Genomic DNA, 24,754 nt, shown 5'->3' with positions numbered 1-24,754 from the left:
AGGTCCTCAGAGCCCCCGATCCTCCGCCTCTGATTCCATTCTTCATGCCAACAGACATGTCTTTAGTGCTAATGACCAAAGAAGTCATGCCTTGCAGCCTCCGTGATCCAGTCATATGTAACATGAGCCCAGAGAAAATATTTAAGACTAAAAGCTAGCCTCTAAACTGGGCTGTTGCTTCATGACTCCAGTGACGGCAGAACCAAATTTAGTGTCATAGGCAGGTCCACACTTATCAGATAGTGAAGCTCATTTTTCTTTCAGCTTGAAAAATGTTGACACTCACCATTTCCATTGAGGGGTAGGTGGGACCAAAAGACTGGAAAATGTGGTCCCAGAGGAACCCTGGGGTATAGACTCAGGAGGGAAAATGACATTCAGGTTCCTAGGCAGTGATCCCAGGGACGAATTTAATTGAATGTGGGTGGTTTCCTTGGGCAGACAGAGTAAGTCCCTGCTGTTAGGGAAAAGGGTCCCAATGGTGGAGGGGAGGCAAACCTATATCCCAAGTCACCCAGGGGTACTGCCCAATCCCCCTTAGTTAGCAATCCACTTTATTTCCCCCCAGGTCTCCACTGTGGCTCAGACAGTAAAAAATCCACCTGCAGTGAGGGAGACCTGGGTTTGATCCCGGGGTTGGGAAGATCCCCTGGAGAAGGGAATGGCTACCCGCTCCATTATTCTTGCCTGGAGAATTCCATAGACAGAGGAGTCTGGCAGGCTACAGTCTATGGGGTCACAAAGAGTCGGACACGACTGAGTGACTGAGCACACACACAGGTCTCCAGTGTGGCCCACATTCTAGAACCAGGAAAAGGGAGGGGAACCAGAGAAGGGAGGGACACACACCAGTGAGGCTGGGGTCACATGTACCACATTATTTAGCATCTGCAACCTCACCAGGCACTTTGATGATGTTGAAATACATTCCCCACAGCCACCCTTCCATCTACCTATGACAAGAATCGGTTCTCAGTTCTGTTCTTGCCTCCCACATTCTCCCCCAAATTAAAAAAACAAAAAACAAAACTACTAGCTATAAAGCCAAGATACCATATGTGAGATCCCACCCGAGTGTCTGTTCTGTTGTTTTTTTTCCCCAGAGGAGGAACAGGGATCATTTCAGTCTATAAATTGTTTCAAGGGTGAGTAGTAAATGTTTCTTCAAGAACGTTCTTGTATGACAAAACCCACTAGAATATTGTAAAGTAATTAGCCTCCAACTAATAAAAATAAATGAAAAAAAAAGAATCTTACATAAAAAAAAAAAAAAGAACGTTCTTAAGGGGACTTCCTTGGTGATCCAGTGGCTAAAACTCTGCACTCCAATGCAGGAGACCCGGGTTCTACTCAGGGTCAGGAAACTAGATCCCACATGCCACAATTAAGAATTTGCATGTTACAGTTAAAGATCTTGAATGCAGCAGTGAAGATGGAAGATCATCTGTGCTGCAACTATGACCTGGTGCAGCCAAATAAACAACATAAAAAATATTTTTTGAAAAAAAAAAGGAGAGAAAGAAATTTCTTAAAAGGACCCCAAACTGAAAGATGGAGTACATGGTGGTACTCAGCACTGGCCTCGGACCTGGTTAGTTCCATGGTTCTGGGCAGAAGCTGAGGGATGTGGCCCCTTTTCACATGGCCCTGGATGCAAAGCTAGGAGCACAGGAATGCTTGGACAGGCCAGGGCATGCTGGTCATATCTCTATCCTCAGGTGCAGGGACCTCATCCTCAAAGACTGTGGCCACATAATGGGCACCAGACCCTACATCACTGGGTCTCCACTGCTGAGACCCCTGGAACAGCCACCTTCTAGCGGAACAAACCCCGACCCCAAAGGGCCCAGTGTTTGCAAAGAACGTTGGGTTGGCCTGGCTTTCTGGATACACTAATATTGTTCTGATTTGGATGACTTCGGGAATGGTCAATCTCAGTTAAAAATCTGACTCATTTTCAGGCAGAGAAAGACAAATATTGTATATCAGTTATATGTGAAATCTAAAAAAATAACACAAATTAACTAATTTATAAAACAGACACAGACTCACAGACATAGAAAACAAACTTGTGTTCACTGGAGGGGAAAAGAGAGGAGAGGGGTTAAATTAGGAGTATGGAATTAATAGCCACACAGCACTGTAATCAGGCAGGGTGCAGGAAGGTTCAGTGGCACCTGAAATCCCATGGCTAGTTTGGGCTGACAAGGGATTTGAACCCAGGACTTCTGTTTCTCAACCCTGGGGTGCTGCTCTTAAGATCAAGCCTCACCCTGACTTCTTCATTCACTGACTGAGTCTGAGGGGTCCTGCCGGTTCGTTCAACTGCCAGTGCCTGGGCAGAGGGGAAAGAAGAGACACTGCTTTTCCCCCAGCGGGGACAAAGAAAAAGTTCTTTTAAAATGTGTTTTATAGAAGTATAGTTGATTTACAATGTTGTGTTAATTTCTGCTGTACAGAGAACGGGTTTAGTTATACGTATACATTCTTTTTCATATTCTTTCCACTATGATTTATCACAGGATATTGGATGTATTGGGGCTTCCCAGGTGGCCCTAGTAGTGAAGAACCCGCCTACCATTTCAAGAGACATAAGGGACTCATGTTTGTTCCCTGGATCTGGAAGATCCCCTGGAGGAGAGCATGACAACCCACTCCAGTATTCTTGCCTGGAGAATCCCACGGATAGAGGAGCCTGGAGGGCTGCTGTCCATAGCGTCGCACAGAGTCAGACACAACTGAAGCAACTTAGCATGCATGCATGCATTGGATACATCAATAATTCCCTGTGCTATAGAGTAGAACCTTGTATATATGCATTATATATATATTTATATATATGTATATATCCATTACTTGTCTATTCTATATACTTAATAGTTTGCATCTGCTAATCCCAAACTCTCAATCCATCCTTCCCTCACCCCAGAAAAAGTTTTTGATCTTTTTTAAGTAGGGTAGAGACCTGGAATTTCAGTTTTAGGGCTTGTGCCTTGCCATGACTAGATGAACAGATTGCTTTTTTCCTCTTATAAAAAAAATCCTGTTAATCGTAAGAAGTGTTTGGGGGATGGGAATAATTTATCCCCCAGTGTGCTCCTGCACCAGTTAATGGGGAGCAGGAGGCAGCTGCAGGTGAAGAGCGACATCACCAAGTCTGTGCGGCCTGAGGCCGAGCCCATGATGGAGGGGTTGGGGCCAGAGGGTCTGCCTCACCGTCACTCATGTTTCTGGGATCCGAAAAACATGGAAAGAGGAAACAGCTCCATCACGTTCAGACAGCCCTGGCTAAGTAACACATCTTATAATATAAGTTATTTCCCCCCAAGCTAAAGTCTAAAAATAGTCACTTGAATTTAAAGATAATTAGTAAATTAATTGGGTTTCTTTCTATACCACTAGTTTCGAAGCAAACATTAAAATTCTCTGCTTTCGCATTTCTGGGGTCCATTATTTTGTGTTTAATTTCCACAGCTTTGTCTGATTCCATCTTGAGGGGCTTCCCTGGGGACCAGGTTCCCTAATGCGTTCATCTCTTAGGCGATGTTTTATTCATCCTTTATCTTCAGTGCCTGGCACAGTACATGGCACAGAGGAAATGCCCAGTCACTGTTTAGTGAATGAATAAATAGATGAATAAGTGAATTCAACACTGATTAAAACTTAAGATTTCTCTTAAAAAGACTCGAGAGCTGGGAATTCCTTGGCTGTCCAGTGATTGGGAGTTGGTGCTTTCGCTGCTGAGGCCCGCGTTCAATGCCTGGTCGAGGAGCTAAGATTCCACAAGCCAAGCAGTGTAGCCAAAGTGAAAAGACGTGAGAACAGAAAGAACAGAACATATAACAGAAATATAACTTGTGTATTTGTTCGTCCTTCTACCTTTCTGGAGGATGGAGGGGTACACATCTGCATTTGGTGTTTTGAGTGCTAAAAGTGGAACTACATGTACTATGCCATAATCTTTTTAAAAGTGAAGTCTTTAGATTAATCTAAGCCTTCGGATCCTCTGCCATTTCCTTCTTCAGGGATCTTCTCCACCCAGGGATCGAACTCAAGTCTCTTACATCTCCGGCATTGGCAGGCAAGTTCTTTACCACTAGCGCCACCTGGGAAGTTTAAGCCATTGGATCCTCTTGGAAACCAGAATGCCACCATAAACCATGAGCCCTACTTCAGAGACAAAGACCATTAATGACCAGCCACGACCCCACAAGCATAGCAGGAAGGGCAGTGAGCCGTTCAAGACAAACCACTTAAATCCCTTTTCATGAGCATTTCATGAGCAGAGGCTCCAGCCCAGGTAGGGCTGTCAGCATTAACAAATTAAGACACAGGATGCTTAGTTAAATTTGGATTTTAGATAAACAACCACTTTTTAAAAATATAAGTGTGCTAGGCTACATAATGCTCCTCCTCCAGGAGATATCAGATCCTAATCTGCAGAACCTGTGACTATGACCTTGTTTGGGAAAAGGATCTTTGCAAATGTGATTAAATTAAAGATCTTGCTTTGAGATTGTCCTGTATCATTTGGGTCCTAAATGCAATCGCATGTGTTTTATAAGAGCCAGGCAGAGAGATTAAAAATGTGGAAAAGAAGATGATGTAATGATGGAGGCAGAGATGAGGGTGTTATGGATGCCTGCAGCCACCAGCAACTACAAGAAACAAGCAAGGGATTTTCTCCTAGAGGGAACATGGCCCTGCCAACCCCTTGCTTTCAGTCCACTGATACTGAGTTTGGACTTCTGGCATCCAAACCTACGAGTGAATAAATACCTGTTGTTTTAAGCCACTAGGTTTGTGGTAATTGGTTACAGCAGCCACAGGAAACCAATACAATTAAGTATGTCCCATGCAAGATTTAGGACATACTTAAAAAAAAAAGAATTGTTGTTTATCTGAAATTCAAATTTAACTAGACATCCTATATTTTACGCGGCAGTCCTCACTCCCAGGACCAAAGAAAGGGGCTTTTGAATTTGCAAGAACGCTGGTTGAGGCTGTCAGGAAGTGGACCTCCTTATGCTTGGAGTCTTTGTAAGCATAGTTCGACTGAACCGATTTGAACTTTTACTAACTACCCTCTGGACAAAAGAGGGGGGAGAAATTAGACAGGTGTTAATGATTTATTTTTTCAACAGCCATTTGAGCACTTCCTATAAAACAGAAGCTCTGTGTTTAAGGGTGGAGGAGTTAGCCATTAATCCGGTGCATCTAGGCTAAGTTACAAACCATTCCAGCTACATCACATGACACACGGCCATTAGCAGAGCTCGAGTGATGCTGCAATGTTCTGCTGACACTTGAGCCGCCCCTGGGAATCTTGCACCCTTTCATTGTTGGATGGGTGAGGGGCGGCGCCAAGCAGAACAGCTGGGTAAATCCCAGTTGCTGAAAGAGAGGACTTCACAGACAGACCTGAAATGGAGGGAAGCGGGTGGATGTTGCAGGAACAAGCTGGCTCTGGGTTCCCAGAAAGAGCTCTCAATAGAGGTAGATGCAAAATGTCTCCATCAGGTCCTGTGCCCTCACACCCTAACATGAGTTAAAGACACACTGGCCCGTTCTCCCATGCAGAGAGGGCCACCCCAACCAGGCTTGGACATCAGTGTTCAGGCTCAGGCTCAGGCTCACAGCTGGGCTTCTCCAGCTTACTGTCAGACTCTTTGAAACCTGGACAGTCCCTGGATCCCCAGGCTTTTAATGATACTCCGAGAATCCACAGTGAAAGAGCTTCAAGGAGCCTTGGGTCATCCGGAAGAGGCATGGGATCCTAGGATTCCTCAGAATTGCCCCAGATGCTTTACCAAAATACCCATGCCTAGGAAAAGAGAAAATATATGGTTTACAGGAGAAAAAAAAAAAAGTGGGTGGAATGTAGAGTATGTTAGTCTCTCAGTCATGGACTATAGCCCACCAGGATCCTCTGTCCTTGGGATTCTCCAGGCAAGAATACTAAAATGGGTTGCTATTTCCTTCTCCAGGGGATCTTCCCAAACCCAGGGATCGAACCCTGTTCTGCATTACAGGCAGATTCTTTACCGTCTGAGCCACAAACATGAAAAAGATGCTTGACCTGGCCCATAATTAAAGGACTGCTGATAAAACCATAGTGAGATGCCACTGCTACATGGATGAGATGGCCATGATCAGAGAGGTTGGAAAACCATCCCTTCTGGAGAGAAGTGTGACCGTTGATCAGATGCCCTTTGGCAGAGCATCGCTCCTTATGAGAATCTAGTTGTTCCTATAAAAGCAAAGACTTAAATGTGGGGGTTCATTGGGGAATTATCTGTTATGCAAAAGCCTGAAAATAGTCCGGATGCAACTGGCTAGATAAACCATGGTCCCTGGAGAAATGCACTGGATGTGCATTTCTGGCTGCTCCCTCAGACACCTTGTTAAGCAGGGAGCAAGGCGGGTACTGTGTGTTACTGTTTGTGTATAAGGTGGGAGGGTGAATGAGTCACCTATATGGAACCTGACTCTGGGAGGAAAGATGAAAATCAGGCTTTGATGGAAGCCTCTAGGGGGAGAAACTGTGGGTGGGGGCAGCAGACATCATTTTCACTCTATTGTCTTTTATCTTGTGTACACATTACCTTTTTTTTAAAAGATAAATTTATGGGGACTTCTCTGGCGGTCCAGTGGTTAAGACTCTTGAGCTTCCAACTCACGGGACGCAGATTCGACTCCTGAATGGGCAACTAAGGTCCCACTTGGAGCTGTGGTGCAGCCAAAAAAAAAAAAAAAAAAAAGATAAATTTATATATATGCTCAGGCCCCAGCTCACTTCAAAAGGGTAAGTTCATCCATAAGAAGGTTCTTTCAGAGCCTCCCCAGGTGATGCATGACACCCCCTGGTGGAGAAGCTCTGATCTGGTCTCACTCTCATTTCCCAGAAGGGCAGAAACTCTGTTAGCTGGCCTGCCAGCCTGGTCACTGCATGCATCTTACAGGGGAGCCTTCCAGATGAGCTGAAGGAGCAGGACTTAGCAGAAGCACTGTGTGTGTGTGTCTGTGTGTGTGTGTCTGTGTGTCTGTGTGTGTCTGTGTCTGTGTCTGTGTGAAGTGTATATAAAGTGTGTAATGGAACACAGAGAGCACCTTCTAGAATGTTCCCTTGGAAGTAGAGGAAGACAAGGGGAGGTGGGCTCCCGTGTTATGAAAGTGTCTAATCCTTGTGGTTCCTGACAATGCAGAGTAACCCTGTGAGGTCCCAGGAGTGCCTGGTGGCCTGCGTTCCAAGTGAGACCCCTGAGAACAAGTTTCCTGAGGCCCGGCTATGTGATGGGCCACTTCAAAATGTCAGTCCCCCATCCTTTTATATCAAAAGCAACCTCAGTGCTATTTTTTCTCTTTGCGCTTTAGACAGAAATGATCTCATTTCACCCTCCCAGCCACTCCAGGCTGGGCGGCACTTCCTGTTGAGGAAAGGAAGAAACGGAACCTCAGTCAGGGAGATGGGGTGAGGGGTTCCGAGCAGGGGCCGGTCTCTTCCAGAGTGACTTCCATGGTGCAGTCCCCGGAGTTCCTCCAGAATCCCCCCTCACTCCCTGAAGGATGCAAAGCTCAGCCTGAGACCCTGCTCCTTGGGAACGCCGCCCACACCCTGGGAACCCAAAAGGCAGGTCTGGTCTCTCAGACACAGAACTGCAGCCAGCCAGTCCTCTGAGGACCTTGTTTCGGCTTTAGTTAGCATGTTGTCCTGTAGTTCTCTCCAGAGAAGCCGTTCGTGGCACTGCCACGGCTAAAATGTAAATCTCCTGACCCCAAGGCCCAAGCACCTCCTACTGTTGGTTAGTGAAGGGTCACTCTGCCTGGCCTGGGGAACCCGGACCTCCCAGAACCACGGAGGTGGAAGAACCCCCAGAGCCCACCAGGCTCCCCCTCCCACTGACCACCCAAACTCCTCCTCTGCCTTCCTGACAATCACCCCAGCTTTCCTGTGAAGGCCGCTCACGGCCTGATGAGGGGGCTGGGAGGGAGGAGAAAGAAGGGGCTAGAAGAGGACGATGAAAGGGTTGGGAGCAGCCTCCAAGTAGGTGACATTCTGAGAGTGGGTCACCACCTTCCCTTCAGCTGTTCCTTCTGTGAGGACCTCCCTTTCCCCACATCTCCCCGCTTTCTGTGGTTATACTAAGAAAAACCCAAGAGGCTCCAGCACAAGGTGTTAGTTCAGTTCAGTTCAGTCGCTCAGTCGTGTCTGACTCTTTGCGACCCCATGAATCGCAGCACGACAGGCCTCCCTGTCCATCACCAACTCCTGGAGTTTACTCAAACTCATGTCCATCGAGTCGGTGATGCCATCCAGCCGTCTCATCCTCTGTCGTCCCCTTCTCCTCCTGCCCCCAATCCCTCCCAGCATCAGGGTCTTTTCTAATGAGTCAACTCTTCGCATGAGGCGGCCAAAGTACTGGAGTTTCTGCTTCAGCATCAGTCCTTCCAGTGAACACCCAGGACTGACCTCCTTTAGGATGGACTGGTTGGATCTCCTTGCAGTCCAAGGGACTCTCAAGAGTCTTCTCCGACACCACAGTTCAAAAGCGTTAAGGACCACAAATTTGATTTTAGCAGACAGCAGAGCCACTTGAGAAATGAGGTAACAGCCCAGAGATGTGAAGTGACCTCCCTAGAGTCACACAGTGAGTTCATGGCAAAGCTGGACTAGCCCAGGTCTCTTTACTCTTGCCCCGTCCCCCTTCTCCTCCTGGGCCCCATCTCGCCTCCCTCCTGGGGCTGCGATGCCCAGAGAAGGACCCTCAGACGCAACTGGCCAGGGGGACAGACCCATGGCGGAGGCCTGAGAGGGAAGCATCAGTATTTGAGATCCCAGGAAGTGAAGGAGGAGGAGCCTATCAGATGGTGGAGGCCAGTCTCTGGGACACACAGTCTGATTTACAGCTGCGTCCCTCTGGTAGCAGCTTTCCGGAACATTCCCACTTTCTTCCATAGTGTAAAGATTTCTTCTCCTGCAATCTCCTGCTGCTCTCCTCCTGAGGATCCCTCGATTCACTGACGTTTCTTTTGTCATGCCATGCAGCATGCGAGATCTTAGTACCCTGACCAGGGATTGAACCCTTGCCCCCTGCAGGGGGAGCTCTGGAGTCTTAACTACTGGGCCATCAGGGAAGGTGGTGTTTCAATGATTTTAATGAACCTTTTCACTCCACAGCAAGTATGAGCTTTATTTATTTATTTATTTATTTATTTTTTGCAAGTATGAGCTTTAAAGGGTTACAGGAGCCTGTGTTGACTAACCAACCCTAAGGCCAGGTAGTTACCCCTCAGAAGAGCAAGAGTGGCAGCTAGAGTGGATTATGCTTAGTGACTGGGACTCATCTTCAAGGAGAAAAATAAAACAAAAACAACAATAAAAAGATACCTCTGGAGGACTGGCTCTGAGTCAAGGTTGTGTCCTTTCACTAGAGTGGCCAGACTGAGCTGTCTTTATTCCTTTCAAAATGGTAAGCATATACCTGACTTAAAAAGAAATTCTGGACTTCTCTGGTGGCACAGTGGATAGGAATCCCCCTGCTAATGCAGGGGACACAAGTTCAGTCCCTGATCCGGGAAGATTCCTCATGCCTCGGAGCAACTAAGCCCATGGGCACCAACCACTCAGTCCACATCCTGCAACTACAAAAGCCTGCGGCCCTAGAGCCTCTGCTCTGGAACAAGGGAAGCCGCCACAACTGCACTGCGGCGAAGGGTAGCCCCCACTCGCCACAATTAGAGAAAGCCTGTATGCAACAACCAAGACCCAGCACAGGAGAGGGTGTGGAAAAAAGGGAACCCTCTTACACTGTTGGTGCGATTAGGACTAGTACAGCCACTATGGAGAACAGTGTGGAGATTCCTTAAAAAACTGGAAATAGAACTGCCATACGACCCAGCAATCTCACTGCTGGGCATACACACCGAGGAAACCAGAATTGAAAGAGACATGTGTACCCCAGTGTTCATTGCAGCACTGTTTACAATAGCTAGGACATGGAAGCAACCTAGATATCCATCGGCAGAGGAATGGATAAGAAAGTTGTGGTAATATACACAATGGAATATTATTCAGCTGTTTAAAAAGAACCCATTTGTGTCAGTTTTAATGAGGTAGATGAAACTGGAACCTAATATATGAGTGAAGTAAGTCAGAAAAACACCAATATAGTATATTAACACATATATATGGTATTTAGAGAAAGATGGTAACGAATCCCCTATATGCAAGACAGCAAAAGAGTCACAGATATAAAAAACAGACTTTTGGACTCTGTGGGAGAACCCGAGGGCGGGATGATTTGAGAAACATGTATTGAAACATGTATATTACCATATGTTAAATAGATGACCAGTCCAAGTTCGATGCATGAAACAGGGTACTCAAAGCTGGTGCACTGGGATGACCCAGAGGGATGGGATGGGGAGGGAGGTGGGAGGGGGGTTTGGGATGGGGGAACACATGTACACCCAAGGCTGATTCATGTCAATGTATGGCAAAAACCACTGCAATATTATAAAGTAATTAGATTCCAATTAATAAAAAGAGAGACCCAGCAGAGCCAAAAATAAATAAATAAATACATTAAAAAAAAAATAAATACATTTTAAAATGCTAATTTTCCTAGAGAACATCCACCATTCTTGGAAGATGCATGGGTGTCCCAAGTGGAACAGCCCCTGCTGCTGAAGTAACAGAAGCAACATTTGTTGTTGGAAAATATCAGTTAGGTTGATGAGATTTTCCTTGCCCACGGAAATGAAGCAGCTGCCAATAATGGATGCTCTGTAATGGGAAAGAAGGGCAGAACTGCCAGGTCACTCGGCCCACCCATGGGGTGAGCTGCAGGAGACCCTGGGCGGTCTGATTCCAGAGCCCTTAATTTTTCTGTCCCTTTTTGTCATTTCCTCCCTTTCCCGGAGCCCATCTTCCTTTCCAAAATCAGCCCTTCTCACTATTGGCGCGAAAGCTAAGGGGGCTCCTCAGTGGTCCTCTCTTCCTGCACTTACCTGGCCTGTTCTTAGCAGTTCAGTTTTCCCCAAGTGTTGTTCTAATTGTTATGCCATTACTATGACTTACTTAAGAAATGGACATGAGATGCAATTTACCCACCTTTCCCTGCCATCCCTAATTATGGATGAAATGTGATAGGAAGGGTCCAGGCCTTGGAGGAGGGCTGGCAGGGGTTGACTTTTGGCTGTTCCCTGCTAGCTGTGTCACCTTGGGTAAGTAGTTCAACCTCTCTGAGCCTGGTTCCTCATATGAAAAACGTGAATAGTAGCACCTCTCTTCCCAGGCTGTGGTAAGGAGAGGCAGTGATGTCTGTAGAGCACAGAGCACAGTGAGTGACTGGCCCTTAGCCACATTACTGAATACCTACCATGCTAACCAGTCATCATGGTAGACCACTATGTTGTTATTGTTCAGTTTCTAGGTTGTGTCCGATTCTTTCGACCCCATGGACTGTAGCACATCAGGCTCCTCTGTCCATGGGGATTTTTCAGGCAAGAATACTGGAGTGGGTTGCCATTTCCTTCTCCAGGGGATCTTCCTGGATCAGAGCTTGAACCCGTGTCTCCTGCATTGGCAGGCAGATTCTTTACCACTGAGCCACCGGGGAAGCCAGATCCATAGTCAGTGACCTGGAAACATGCCCAGCTTTGATAAGCCTTTGGAGGGTGGTTGTAGAACTGAATGGGGGTTACAGAAGCCTGTCACTTTCTACTTTCTGCACTTTTTCTTCCTTAAATTCAGTAGGTCCATATTTCTTTTGTGTGTGTGTCGAGGAATTTTTTAATATTACATAAGTAATACATGAATAGATTCTCATCAGAAATTTAGACAACAGCATGAATTACTTTTATCATCAGGAAGAAACATACAAAATAACATTTAGAAAAACTTCATCTCATCAACTCCACTTTCCACCCTTCCCACGTCATGTCTTTGCTGCTCCCTCCACCTGCCAGCGACGCTCCCCACTCAAGCCCTGCCTCTCACCCCTCTCCAGCTCCCGCTGAGCCATATACCTCCATCCACCTGCCCATGGGGTGCCTCCCCGGAGATGTTTCTTCCCGGGGAGACTGTGTGTCCTTTTACATCCAGCATGCCAGGACTCACAGACCTGGAGGAAGGAGAGGATGCCCTCCTCCCAGGGACTCCTCACCCATCTTGGCCCCTCACCTGCCGCTTCCTGCAGCAGGTAGGGCTCTGCTCACGCTTAGTTCCCGTGACTAAACCCGCAGTCAACCTTGTGGGAAACAGTGGCTTCATCACCAGAGCTGGCTCTCATTCCTCCGCCTGGCTCGTGTTTCTTTCCCCCACTTCTCCCACTGCTGGACTCAACTGGAGGTGGGTGGGCCTTAAAGCTCCAAAGCATTTAAAGGGGCGCAGGATGGGCCCAGCAGCTCAAAGCCACTAAGCTCCATCCCAGACACATGCCTGTGTTACTAGGTCTTCATGGGCTGGCCTGCGCACCTGGCTGCCTGAGACAGGAGAACCTTGCACATGAGCCGCAGGCAGAAAATACAGGTGCCAGGAATGTGTTCCTGGCCCGTGTCCACACCTGTAACACGCCGGGCAGTACTCTGGCTTTGTGCAGATCCGAGGCCTCGGGTTTATTTATTGATTTTATGTGGGAGGAGGGATTTGGCTTTTCCCCCAGTCCCCTGCTCCCCTGCCACCCATCTGGCACTTGAAGCCGTTGAGCAGCTGCCGGGCCAGAGCTGACAGCGGCAAGGGCAGCAGAAGAGTGATGACTGGTGTCTTTCTGCTTCATCTCATCTCATCACTGTCGCCTATTGAATTTGCAGATTCTACCTCCATTTTTTCAGCTGGGGAAACTGAGGCTCAGAGCAGCTAGGTAATCTTCCCAGATGGTTCCTCAGCTCTCAGGGGCCACTCTCAGAGCCTTGCCGCCCCGAGGGGCCTCCTTTCCCCAGGTGCGGACTTCCTGCCTGCCTGGCGGCTCCATCATCCTGCCCACTCTTAGGGGCTCAGCTCTGGCCCCTGACCCTCCCCTGTCCCACAGGGACACCAGACTGGAGCGTTCTGGCAAAGTAAGGGGGGGCTGCCCAGTGCCGGGGTTCCCACAGTCACACCTTGCTCAGACTCCCACCAACTCACGGGGGACACGTCTGAAGTCACCAAGATGGCAGGGCTGGCTCTCCAGGAACGCTAGCGGCAAAACTGAGCGGTTCTGTTAACAGCTGACTGGCGACAAGGAGCCTTCATCCTGTCCTGCCCCTCCTCTGGCGGTTAGCACCTGGCACACGCCAGGTACTTAATAATAATTAAAGTCATAATGAACGTCAGAAAGGCCAGCATGTGGTAAATGTATGCATCTTTGCACAATTGTTATACAGCATAATGAGCACGCCATTAATGGTTAATCAGGAATAAAAATGAATGTGAGAAACATCTGATTGCAGAGATTTTTTTTACTCCTTCCTTCCCTCCCCAGATTTTTAAATGAAAGTTTAGGGATCATTTCCCTTCAATTGTCCTTGCAGTAGCATTTATCATGAAAAGAACTGGGATGAAAATCTTTATGCACTTCTCCATGTAGATCTGGGCAGAAATTTGGAGTGTTCCTCACTGGTCAGGGATGATAACAGAGCAGGCTGGGGGAAGCTTTTTGGAATGGGCAGTCAACATCCCTTGCAGAGAATTTCTATTCCTGGGACCCAGATCCCATGATCTGGCAGCCATCTTGAGGGCGTGTCCTGTAAGATCACAGGGGGTCAGAGCGCCTCACAGCCCACACATGCCGCAGACCCTCTTTGCCTTAACCACCCCATCAGGGACTTCCCTGCTGGTCCAGCAGCTAGGTCTCTCTGCTCCCAATTCAGGGGGCCCGGGTTTGATCCTTGGTGGGGGAACTGGAGCCCACACGCTGCAACTAAAAGATCCTGCATTCCACAATTAAGACTCGGCACAGATAAATAAATAAAAATAAATTTAAAAAAAAACACAAAATTTTCATAAAAAAACAAGACAAACAAACAAAAAAAACAACCCCATTGGGGCAGCTTGTCCTGGAGGAAGCTTGGTGCCTGGCCTGGGTTCACCAGGCTTGCAGGGAAAGCTGAGGGGTTCGCAGATTGCTTAGTTAAATGAGTAGCAACAGATCACTTGTTACCCCAAGAGACGAGGAGTAAAGAGCCCGGGCAAGAATCTTGTCACCAAATGTTAATGTAGGAGGGGGGCCTGGGGAGACACCAGTCAATGATGGTGCCTTGTGGGCATGTAGACCATTCCTGGCCAGGTCATTCCAACTTTTCAAGATACATCAGAAATTGTCTTTCCATTAAATGTTTTCAAGTGTGACTTACTAGATCCACTTAACTCTGCGATATACTCCTGGGCTGTTGGTCTGGTTTAAACTCTATCTGGAGTAGTTCAAGCTAGACAGCAGGAAGAACTTGCTGGGGTGGAGTTTTGAGACCTTGGAGAAAGGGGTGTGTCTTTGGGGTGTTCTGACACTATCCTGCTGGCAGTAAGGGTTAGAGATTAGAAGATTCCTCAAGGTGGTCCAGAGCACTTAGCCCCGGACCATTGGCAAATGTTTTTTTGACAGATAGACACCCCCTGAGTCCTCTCTCTGACTCTGTATAATGGCAGCTCTGGGCAGATCTGTGCTGCTGCTGCTGCTGCTGCCAAGTCACTTCAGTCGTGTCCGACTCTATGCGACCCCATAGATGGCAGCCCACCAGGCTCCCCCGTCCCTGGGATTCTCCAGGCAAGAACACTGGAGTGGTTGCCATTGCCTTCTCTGGGGCAGGTCTGTGACTCTCATCCAAAGGCCTTGTGTTTTGCTCCTTGAGGATTCCTTTCATCTGATGCCTGTTGGTCACCATCTTTTAACTTTCAGGGTTAAGTGATATTGTGTCAAAATTCCCAAAGTGTCCAGACAAATTATACCTTAAAATTTGAGAAGGAAGGCATCAGACTACTTGGGAATCACTCCGTCCTGATCCTTGAGAGGTTCAGAGTCTTGCTAGTGTACACACACATATACACACACACATTGTGGTTTTATAAGTCAGTTCAATATGTACAATAAAGGTGTTATGTTATTTTGTTGAGGCACCTTGATATACAGATTCTCTTAAAAGAGAATACTCCTAGAACTGGTGTTACCTGAAGCCTTCCTCCACCACTGTTTGTTATCTATCATGACTCAGATTTTTCACTAACGGAATCAGAATATGGTCCAAAGATGGGGCCGACGTTGGGACTGGATCTCCACCAGAATGTCAGGCCAGGCTAGGGCAGTTTCCCCCGAACCCACCAAGATACAGCAGCCCCTTCATGCCTGGTTTAACTTAGAAATCCCACAGAGCTTACTCCTGATTTAAGAGCACGAGACATGCCCAGCGAAGGACAGCCTGAGTATGGTCTGGCTGTCCCAGGTTTACTCGTTGGGCACTTGGGCAAATGCCCAGAGCCAGCCAGCCTCCGTTTCAAGGCTCTGTGTGATTCTGAGTTGGTCCCATAAAAGGTAACCACAGTCTTTCTTATGAGAGCCTTCCTCACTCTGCAGCCCATGATGTGATAGCAGCTGTCATTGACTCAGCCAGTTTCATGTTGCATGAGACCTTGATCTCGGCACACACTGTGGGGCCAGGTGGCCTGGATTCAAATCCCAGCTCTGCGGTGTCCTAGTAGTTTCAACTCAACCAGGCTGTTCAGCCTCTCTGCCTGAGTTTCCTCTCCTAGAAAATCAGAATAATGATAATACCTACCTCATAGGGTTTGAAGAGAATGAAATGAATTAAGATTTGTAAAGTGCATAGAACAAGCCTTGTAGGTAACAAGTAATAGTTAAGAATTTAGATTTAAGAGATCTTTGGGACTTCCCTGGTGGTCCAGTGGTTAAGAATCAGCCTTCCAATGCAGGGGATGACAGTTCAATCCTTGATCAGGGAAATAAGATCCCACATACCCTGAGGCAGCTAAGCTCAAGTGCCACAACTAGAGAAGCCCGGAAGCCTCAACGAAGACCCCTTGGCTTTAAAAATAGCTTAAGAAAATAAATAAATAAAAGATCCTTAAGTACCTCCTCTGTGGATTCACAAGCCCTTTATTTTGCATTTCACATCCAAGTCTGCTCTCCCATGGGATCCAGCCCAAGATCTGCTTCACAACTGTGCAACAGGCCAGGCAGGTGTGCACAAAGAGGAGAGAAAGCAGCCCATGACCAGATGGTGAAACCAGGGCATAGCGTTCTTACCACCCAACAGGGGCTCGAAGTGTGAAGTCTCCAAAACCAAAACCCACCTCAAATGCAGATGTGGAGCTTGTGAGTACAATTCTCCTGTTCTCCAAAGGCTGCTTTGCTCCATGCATCACCATTATCAGGTTCTGGGGAGTGGTGGGGTGTCTATTGGAGCGCAATGTGCTAGATCCCGGCCCCCCTCCACACCACTCCTCTTTGCCTGGTCTTCCATCACTTCCTCTTTGCAGGTAGATAAACAAGGCCCCGAAACTGTGCAAAGTAGGATAAGAAAGGCCCCAGAACCCCATGACTTCACAGACCTGGCTTTTCTCCCAGAGTGACTGTGATGTCACATCTGCCCTCCCTGACCACGCAGCCCTTGAGGGGCATAGCCAGTCAGTTCCATCACACATGTGCCATCACACATGTGCCTGTGTGCCCGCCTGTGCCTACAGCCTCCCTGCAGGCCTTGCCCAGGCCATCTCGGCTGATACGGATTGCTCCCGCCCATTTAGACAACCAGGAGTCGCTTATGGAAAACCGTCCCAGTGGAGGGATAGCTCTTCGGCTGCAAACCGCTGGGCTGGGAAACTGCCTTTCCTCTCTGTAGCTGAGGCCCATTTTGTCAACCAGCTCCCAGCAGAGAAGGAGGTGCGAAAGACTCCACTGTTACCTTAGGTAACTTCGCTGCTCTTTAATACACCCCTGATTCTTTGTCCTGCATCTTCTTAGCTGCATGATTTGGGAGCTGAGATTGGAGCTTGTATGGTGGGGAGGGAGGACCACAGATGATCAGCCTAAGCAGAGATCGGACTGTCCTAAGAAAACATGCTGTATTGCTCTCCCGTTGGGTGGGTTTCGTTTTGACTCTTGTGTGCCCCACTGGTGCGGTTCACCCCGGAAACTCTCATTATTTTCTTTTGTCTCTTGTGCTGGACGTGTGATGAGAATGCAGAAATACATGTTTGTGGATTTGTTTATTCATGGAGCAACGGTGTCTCGAGTGTCTGCAGTGGGCCAGGCGCAATGGGAGGCCTGGGGAGACTGGGGTTTCTCCACCCCACTCCTGGTTTCCTCTGTGAAAGGTGATTTGTGATGCGTTCTTTTCTCAGGGACCACCCCTCTCCCAGCTGTGCCTGGGCCCCTCCCCGACTAACAATAGCATTTACTCAAGTCTGGCTAGTGAGAGTGAAAGTTTGGACCAGTTTCCAAGAAGTCATTTGGCAGGATGTAAAGAGAGGCTATAAAATGTTGCTGCCCTTTGACCCAGAATTTTGCTTCTAGGAATCCGACTTAAGGAAATGAGAAACATGAAAAGAATGAAAACACTAAGATGTTCATCAAGTGTGTTAATTGCTCGGTCGTGTCTGACTCTGTGACCCCATGGACTGAAGCCCACCAGACTCCTCTGTCCATGGAATTCTCCAGGCTAGAATACTGGAAGGGTTGGCATTTCCTTCTTCAATGTTCATCAGAGGGTTGTTAATAATAGGAAATATCAGAAACAGGCTACACATCAAATCTCTGGGAAACAGTTACATAGAATAGTAGGTAACTTTTAGAAAGTGATGTCTATGGAATTTTAAATTATCGAGAGAATACATCTGACAAAAGAGTAGGGTATAAATTGCATATTCAAAATAATCTTGACTATTTTTGAAAATACATGGGGAAAACCTGAAAGAAAATATGTAAATATATTGATAGTGATGTTTCTGGTGGTAGATTATAGGTAAGTACTTTATACTTTGTGTACTTGATAACACATACATGTTGCTTTTTTCTTTTTTTTGGCTAAGCCACGTGGCTTGTGGGATCCTAGTTTTCTGACCAGGGATCAAACCTTGGCCCTTGGCAGTGAGAGCACAGTCCTTAACACTGGTCCACCAGGAAAGTCCCCATATGCTGATTTTACAGTAAGAAAAATATTGTTTAAAATTAAGTTTTGTGGGACTTTTCTGGCAGTCAAGTGGCTAATACTCCATGCTCCCAGTGTAGGGGGCCAAGATTGGATCCCTAGTCAGGGATCTAGATCCCACATGCCACAAAGAAGATCAAAGATCCTGCTTGCTGCCGCTAAGACCCAGCTCAGCCAAATAAAGAAAATATCAAAATAAATAAAATTAAGTTTGTGTGTAGTTATACATGGATAGGCAGAGAGTGACAGAAAGCAAATGCTGCAAATACTAACAGTTGGTGAGTCTAGGAAAAGAATATAGAGGTGCTGATTGTATCATTTGTACAATTTTTGTGTAAGTTTGAAATTTTTCAAAAGATTGAGGGAGGGGAGAGTACAGGCCACCTTTGAACTCTCTTTTGGAATACTGGAAATATAACCAATGCGATTTGACATTTTCATTTGTTTTCTGTTGTGGGAAAATGGTCTTTGAATGTTGGGGCAGGGGATACTGGGTTTTGGTAGTTTTAGGAAGGACCCCAGGGGTCAAGGCCTGTTGCAGGGCTGACCCGTGCTGGTGGCCCAAGCATCTCACATGTTAGTTCAGCACCGTTGTGTTCCGGCCAGAGTTCGCTCAGTGTACCTCTCCCGTAGGCAGCTCGTGGGTGACTTTGCTAAGGCCAGGTCCTCCCCAGCCCCGTGCCTTGGATTCCATTCATCCACCTCACCATCATTCAGGAAGCTTGCTTAGCTTTTATTTCCCCCCTCTCCTGTTCCTATCCTCTCCTCCTCTCCTGACTCCTTCCTGTCGGCATTTAGGAGGTTTAAGTGAGTCCCCTCTTTAAAGTAAAACAAATACCCCCCTCAGTCCATCACTCTATTTCTATCCTCCTCTTCCCAGACAGACTTTTTTTAAAGCATCATTGGCACTTTTCCATTTTCTCCCCACATACCTGCTCTCCTTAGCTGAATCCAAACTGGACTCCACCCACTGTCTTTCAACGAAAATCCTTGTATTAGTCAATGAGGCCAGGCTTATTCTGCAGGAGCAAAAAAGTCCCCAATTCAGTGGCTTCACCCCTCTGGCCTCACCCCTTCCCTCATCTTCCAGCCTTATGGGTCATCTTTTAGTTCCTTGAAAACTCTCTGCAGTTTCCTGCCTCAGGGCCTTTGCATGCACTGTCCCCTCTGCATGGAATGTTCCTTCCTACCATCTCCCTTCACCTTGCTCACTTGTACTTGTCCCTCATGTCTCAGTATAAGCATCATTTTTTCAGGTACGTTTTCTTCAACGCCCACCCCCAAGACTAACAAGTGCCGGTCTTAGACTCATGTGACCTGCCATCTTTTTCTTGTGACACTTGGATTGTCAACTGTCTCCTTCATGAGGTGCCTTCACAAAAGAGAGGTCATGTCTGTGTCACTGCCATAGTCCCAGACGCTGCACTCAGATTGCCCACCCTAATTACACATTAGAATCACCTGAGGAGCTTTTGTTTGTTTGTCTGTGCTGGGTCTTAGTGGCAGCATGCGGGATCTTTCATCTTCATTGCAGCATACAGGATCTCTAGCTGTGGCATTAGCTGTAGCATGCGGGCTCTAGTTCCCTGACTGGGGATCGAATCTGGGTCCCCTGCATTGGGAGTTTGGAGTCTTAGCCACTCGACTACCAAGAAAGTCCCAAGAATCACATGAGGAGCTTTTGAAACTCATCATGGCCAGGCCCTACCCCAGGCCATATGAATTCTAATTTGAAGTGGGCCCAGCCAGCAATACGTATCTTTATACAGCACCATGGGGAATTTTAATGCACAAGCTTGAACCACCAACCTGCATTGTGCTTAACGCTCAACTTTTCTTGAATGAATAAATCAATCTCTAAAAATTTAATCTCCCCAAACTCCTCCAAAAGATAGGAAGCTAAGGATATTTAGCTAGGTTATAATATGTTAATATCATATTTCATGAAATTTCATATTTAATTCAACCAAACTTCATTATGCGCCTACATGGGACAGGCCCAGTGACTGGGAAGGGTGTGATTTATACCCACTATACAGATAAGAAGAAGTTACTATAAGTAACTTTAGGTTTGCATGCATGCTAAGTCGCTTCAGTTGTGTCCAACTCTTTTCGACACTATGGATCATAGCCCGTCAGGCTCCTCTGTCCATGGGATTCTCCAGGCAAGAATACTGGAGTGGTTTGCCGTGCCCTCCTCCAGGGGATCTTCTTGATCCAGGGATCAGTGAAATCAACAAATCCATCCAAATGAAATCAACAAGAACCTGGAATGCACCCTCTCTTGGCTCTACTTTCCCTGAATAGCCTTCCCTAGTCTGCAGTGAAAGTCACTCAGTCGTGTCCAACTTTTTGTGACTCCATGGACTATATGTCCATGGAATTCTCCAGGCCAGAATACTGGAGTGGGTAGCCATTCCCTTCTCCAGGGATCTTCCCAACTCAGGGATCAGACCCAGGTCTCCCGCATTGCAGGCGGATTCTTTACCAGCTGATCCACCAGGAAAGCCCAAGAATACCAGAGTGGGTAGCCTATCCCTTCTCCAGGGGATCTTCCTGACCCAGGAATCGAACCGGGGTCTTAGCCTTCCTCAGGTGCTAGTAAAAATGGCCATCAGTACCTCTAGTCTTGTGTCCTGTTTAGTAGGGATTTATAGAAACATCTCAATTAATGTTCTACCAGAAAACGAAAACAAAACCTTATTATTTTTAAATCACAGCTTAGACCTTCCTTCTTATTCTCTCCCACCTGCAATCTAGTCTCCCAACCCTAGGTATAGAGTGTTCTGGTGATTTATCCTTCATTACCGACAGTTTGCACATGTTTATTTAAAATGTCAGGATTACCTGGCCTTTGTTAGCTGCTGACAGATCTCTGAAGTCCAGGCTCCCAGGGGAAATGGTAATAGGTACTCAGTCCCTACTGGCAGGCTCTCCACCTTCTGGTAAGCAAAGTTTCTTCCTGGATAAAGTTTGACATACTCTTCACTCTCAAAGAGGTTTCTTTGCCTGATCATCAGGCAACCCTGAAGTGGGATGCCTAGGCCCTACCAGACTTTGGTTCTGTCTGTAGAGTATTTTATGTCATCATTGAAAACTGAAGGAGGGTGAACTAAGATGGTACCCAGTACTCAGAAAACAGAGGTTTGGCTTCATCTTGGGTCAGCCTCTAGAGGTGGGGTTATATATGTCCCACATTATGGATAAGGAAGCTGAAGCCCAGAATGACTGTCACTTGCTCAAGATCACACAGCCAATAAATTGCAGAACCAGATTTGAGCCCAGATCTTTCAGCTTCAAAGCCTTTTATTTCTATGACCACCCCCCACCCCGATTTATTTTTTAATTTCCAAGATTAAACTCTTCCTCTCTCCATGACACCTTCCTCCCATCCCCAGAAAAAGTTGCACGCTGCTCAGACTTTTTTTAGCATGGGCTCACTTCAAATCCACTTAATTTTGCTTTGTCATAGCTGCCTGGTTCTCAGCTGCTGGCCTGGGAAGTAGGTCATGGCTGCAGGGGCCACAGGCTCTGGCTGCCGTGAGGGGCAGCCTCTGGTTTCAGGGCTGGACAGGGGCCAGACCTCACCGGGAGCATCACCCTCTGCTGGCCCTGCTTGGAGTTCTCGCCCCTGGTCCTGAGAAGCCGTCACAATCCTTCACATCATTGCCTTAGATTCTAGAATTCACTGTCACTGTGCTGGGTGAGGTGGTGTTTAGAGAGAGGAGCATCAGGGTTAGGGTTAGGGCAGAAATTGATCTTCCCTCTCTGTAGATCTGTGGGTGATTGGAGCTAGTTGATTGAAGGGGCTTGCCCACCATCATATGCCACTTTTCAGAAGAGAGGTACCAAGCCCCGTGACACTCGTCATTTAACTGTCCCCTCCTTTATGTGACAAAATTATCTTAGGAAATAATCATGAAGTGAAGTAATCATAATGGCCAGAAAAGAAACACAGATAATAAAATATTTCTTGAACTCTGTACATATAATAATTATGCCAGGATTTCTTTCTTTTTTTTTTTTTTTTTTTTGGCCACATCTCATGGATTGTATGATCATAGTTCCCCAACCAGGGATTGAACCTGGGACCTCAGTGGTGTCAGCACAGAGTCCTAACCACTGAACCACCAGGGACTTCCCTCCATGATTTTTTTTTAAAATAAAAGTGAATAGTATAAAAAAATGGAGGGGAGAAAAGCACAAGTATTTATTAAAAATTTTTTTCATCTAGTGAGTTTTGACTCTTTGGTTGTAGCCTGATATAATGATATTTTATGTAAATTATCATTTGTTACTAATAGGTGAACTTTAATAAAAGTGAGACATCTGTAAAAGTTGCCTATACTTTAAAAACTATTAATACTAAGTCGTACCACTGATACACTGCTTTATTTTCTGGCTTAACTTCTTTAGTTTTAAAAGTTACAACTCACAATTTTAAAAGAATAAATTTCCATTAAAAAAATACTCTACAAACTCCATAAAATATGTCACGTATGGAGTAAACATTGTATGTTCTAAGCAAAAATAATATACTTTGCTGTTCACACTCACTCTCACTGTTTTCAATTTTATTTGCTTATTTTTTGAGATTTATTCATTTTATTTTTTTGTCTGTGGTGGGTCTTGTTGCTGCACGTGGGCTTTCTTTAGTTGCAGTTTCTTTAGGGGACTTCTCACTGTGGGGGCTTCTCTTGTAGACACACAGGCTCTAGAATGCTCTAGAATGCAAGCTTCCATAGTTGTGGTGCATGGACTCAGTTGCTCCGTGGCCTGTGGGATCTTCCCGGACCAGGGATCAAACTGATGTTCCTTGCATTGAAAGGTGGATTCTTAACCACTGGACCACCAGGGAAACACTCACTGTTTTCAGTTTTAAACACAAAATCTCCAAGTGGCCACATGGAATGACAGAATTGAAGTAATTCAGCTGCTTTATGATCATGGTGCTTTTTATGATCATGATCAAATTTACAACCTACTGCTTAAATGCAGACGTATTTAAGGTTGGAAACACAAAAGTCGCCTGAAACAGGCTGGAAATGCTGAACTGTTAGGGATTTCTTCCCAACAGCCATATGGAGCCGACTCAGAATATGTTGAGGCCGACTGAATAACTTGGAATTCTCCAAATGACTTCCACGGAGAAGACAAGGAAGGACTCGTTTTTACGTGTGCGAATTTGAACATACATATGTATTATTGACACTCAAGAGCTTTGGCACCAGTTGTTCACAGCCTAGACCGTAAGACATTTTTCAGGGAGGAGAATGTTATCACTGATGTTGTTGAGGATTTCCAACACGTGATGCTCATAGGAAGCAGGCTGACTTCTCATCAGTTTTATTATTGTTTCTGAATTCTCTACAGTCAGTCCACCCTTTTCTAGCTTGTCATGTGCAGCCCTCCCTCCACCCTAGGCTTGGTCCCAGGATCATATCCAGGCCCTGGTCCTCCTGGTGGAGCTGAAGGGAGATGATAGAACATCTCCGGCAATCCTCCTAGGACTGAGCAAACGGAGGCAATGCTGGTGAGTTCAGAAAAGGTTAGTCTGCTGGCTAGATCCCAGGTCCCTAGAGCTTCTCTCTGGACAGGACCAGCTCTCCTCGTGCTGCTAAGAGTCTCTGCATCCTAACATGTTCCTGATGGAACTTTTGCACTGTTATGTGTGTTTCCTTTTGTGTGTGTGTGTGTGGTTTGAGGGGTTTTTTTAATTTCCTTTTTTAAAAAAAGTATTTATTTATTGGCTGTACTGGGTCTCAGTTACAATATGTGGGATCTTTAGTTGTGGCCTGCGAACTCTTAGTTGTGGCATGTGGAATCTAGCTCCCTAACTAAGGATGGAACCCCGGGCCCCCTGCATTGGGAGTTAGACGTCTGCCACTGGACCACTAGGGAAGTCCCTAAGTGCATGCATGTGTGTGTGTGTGCTCAATCGCTTCAGTCATATCTGACTCTTTGCAACCCCATGGACTGTAGCCTTATCCATGGGATTCTCCAGGCAAGAATACTGGAGTGGGTCGTCATGCCCTCCTCTGAAAGATCTTTCCAACCCAGAATCAAACCCGTGTGTCCTGTGTCTCTTGTATTGCAGACAGATTCTTTACCACTGAGCCACCGGGGAAGTCCAGTCCCTATGGATTTCCTTTAAAAAAAAATAGACAAGCAATAAAATGTTAGATTTGAGAAGGTTGACATGAGCAATTGAGCTACAAAATGAGCTTGAACTAAATCCTAGCAGGTTTTTCTTAGGAATAATATTATCATCTCCAGCCACTTGCAGTAGATTTATTCTGAATTCAGAGAGAGGTTTCATTTGTTGCTTATACTTTGCATTATTCATTTGTTTCTTTAATTTATGAGCCTTGGCGCTCATTAGGATATTTCAGTGGGGTGTGTTGGATCTAATGATGCATGTATTCTTTTCTGCAGAGTAGTTTATGTTTTGGGTTTTACTTTAACTTTTAAAAAAAACAACCCTTTTCTTGGACAATTGCCCAAATGATACCGACATATGGTTGAGAATGTGAGTTCTACAGGTGCCTCCTAACCTTTTGCTTGCTGACAGCCACCAGCTAGATATTGCAGGCAGCACAGAGCAAGCATGGCTGGA

General features: G+C 46.4%; 1 protein-coding gene and 1 non-coding gene across 14 annotated transcripts in view; one reads left to right on the top strand and one right to left on the bottom strand.

Moving 5' to 3' along the window:
• Positions 1–24,754, top strand: part of MAPT (microtubule associated protein tau) — a 118,750-nt gene that overhangs the window by 14,562 nt on the left and 79,434 nt on the right. The window lies entirely within an intron of this gene.
• On the bottom strand, positions 22,203–22,275 carry TRNAV-GAC (transfer RNA valine (anticodon GAC)). The gene has a single exon. It is a non-coding gene; the product is annotated as a tRNA-Val (tRNA).

This window comes from Muntiacus reevesi, chromosome 18 (assembly GCF_963930625.1).
Source record: "Muntiacus reevesi chromosome 18, mMunRee1.1, whole genome shotgun sequence".
Taxonomy (NCBI): Eukaryota; Metazoa; Chordata; class Mammalia; order Artiodactyla; family Cervidae; genus Muntiacus; species Muntiacus reevesi.
Note: the sequence above shows the minus strand (reverse complement) of the source record. Positions and strands in the feature narration are given on the sequence as shown.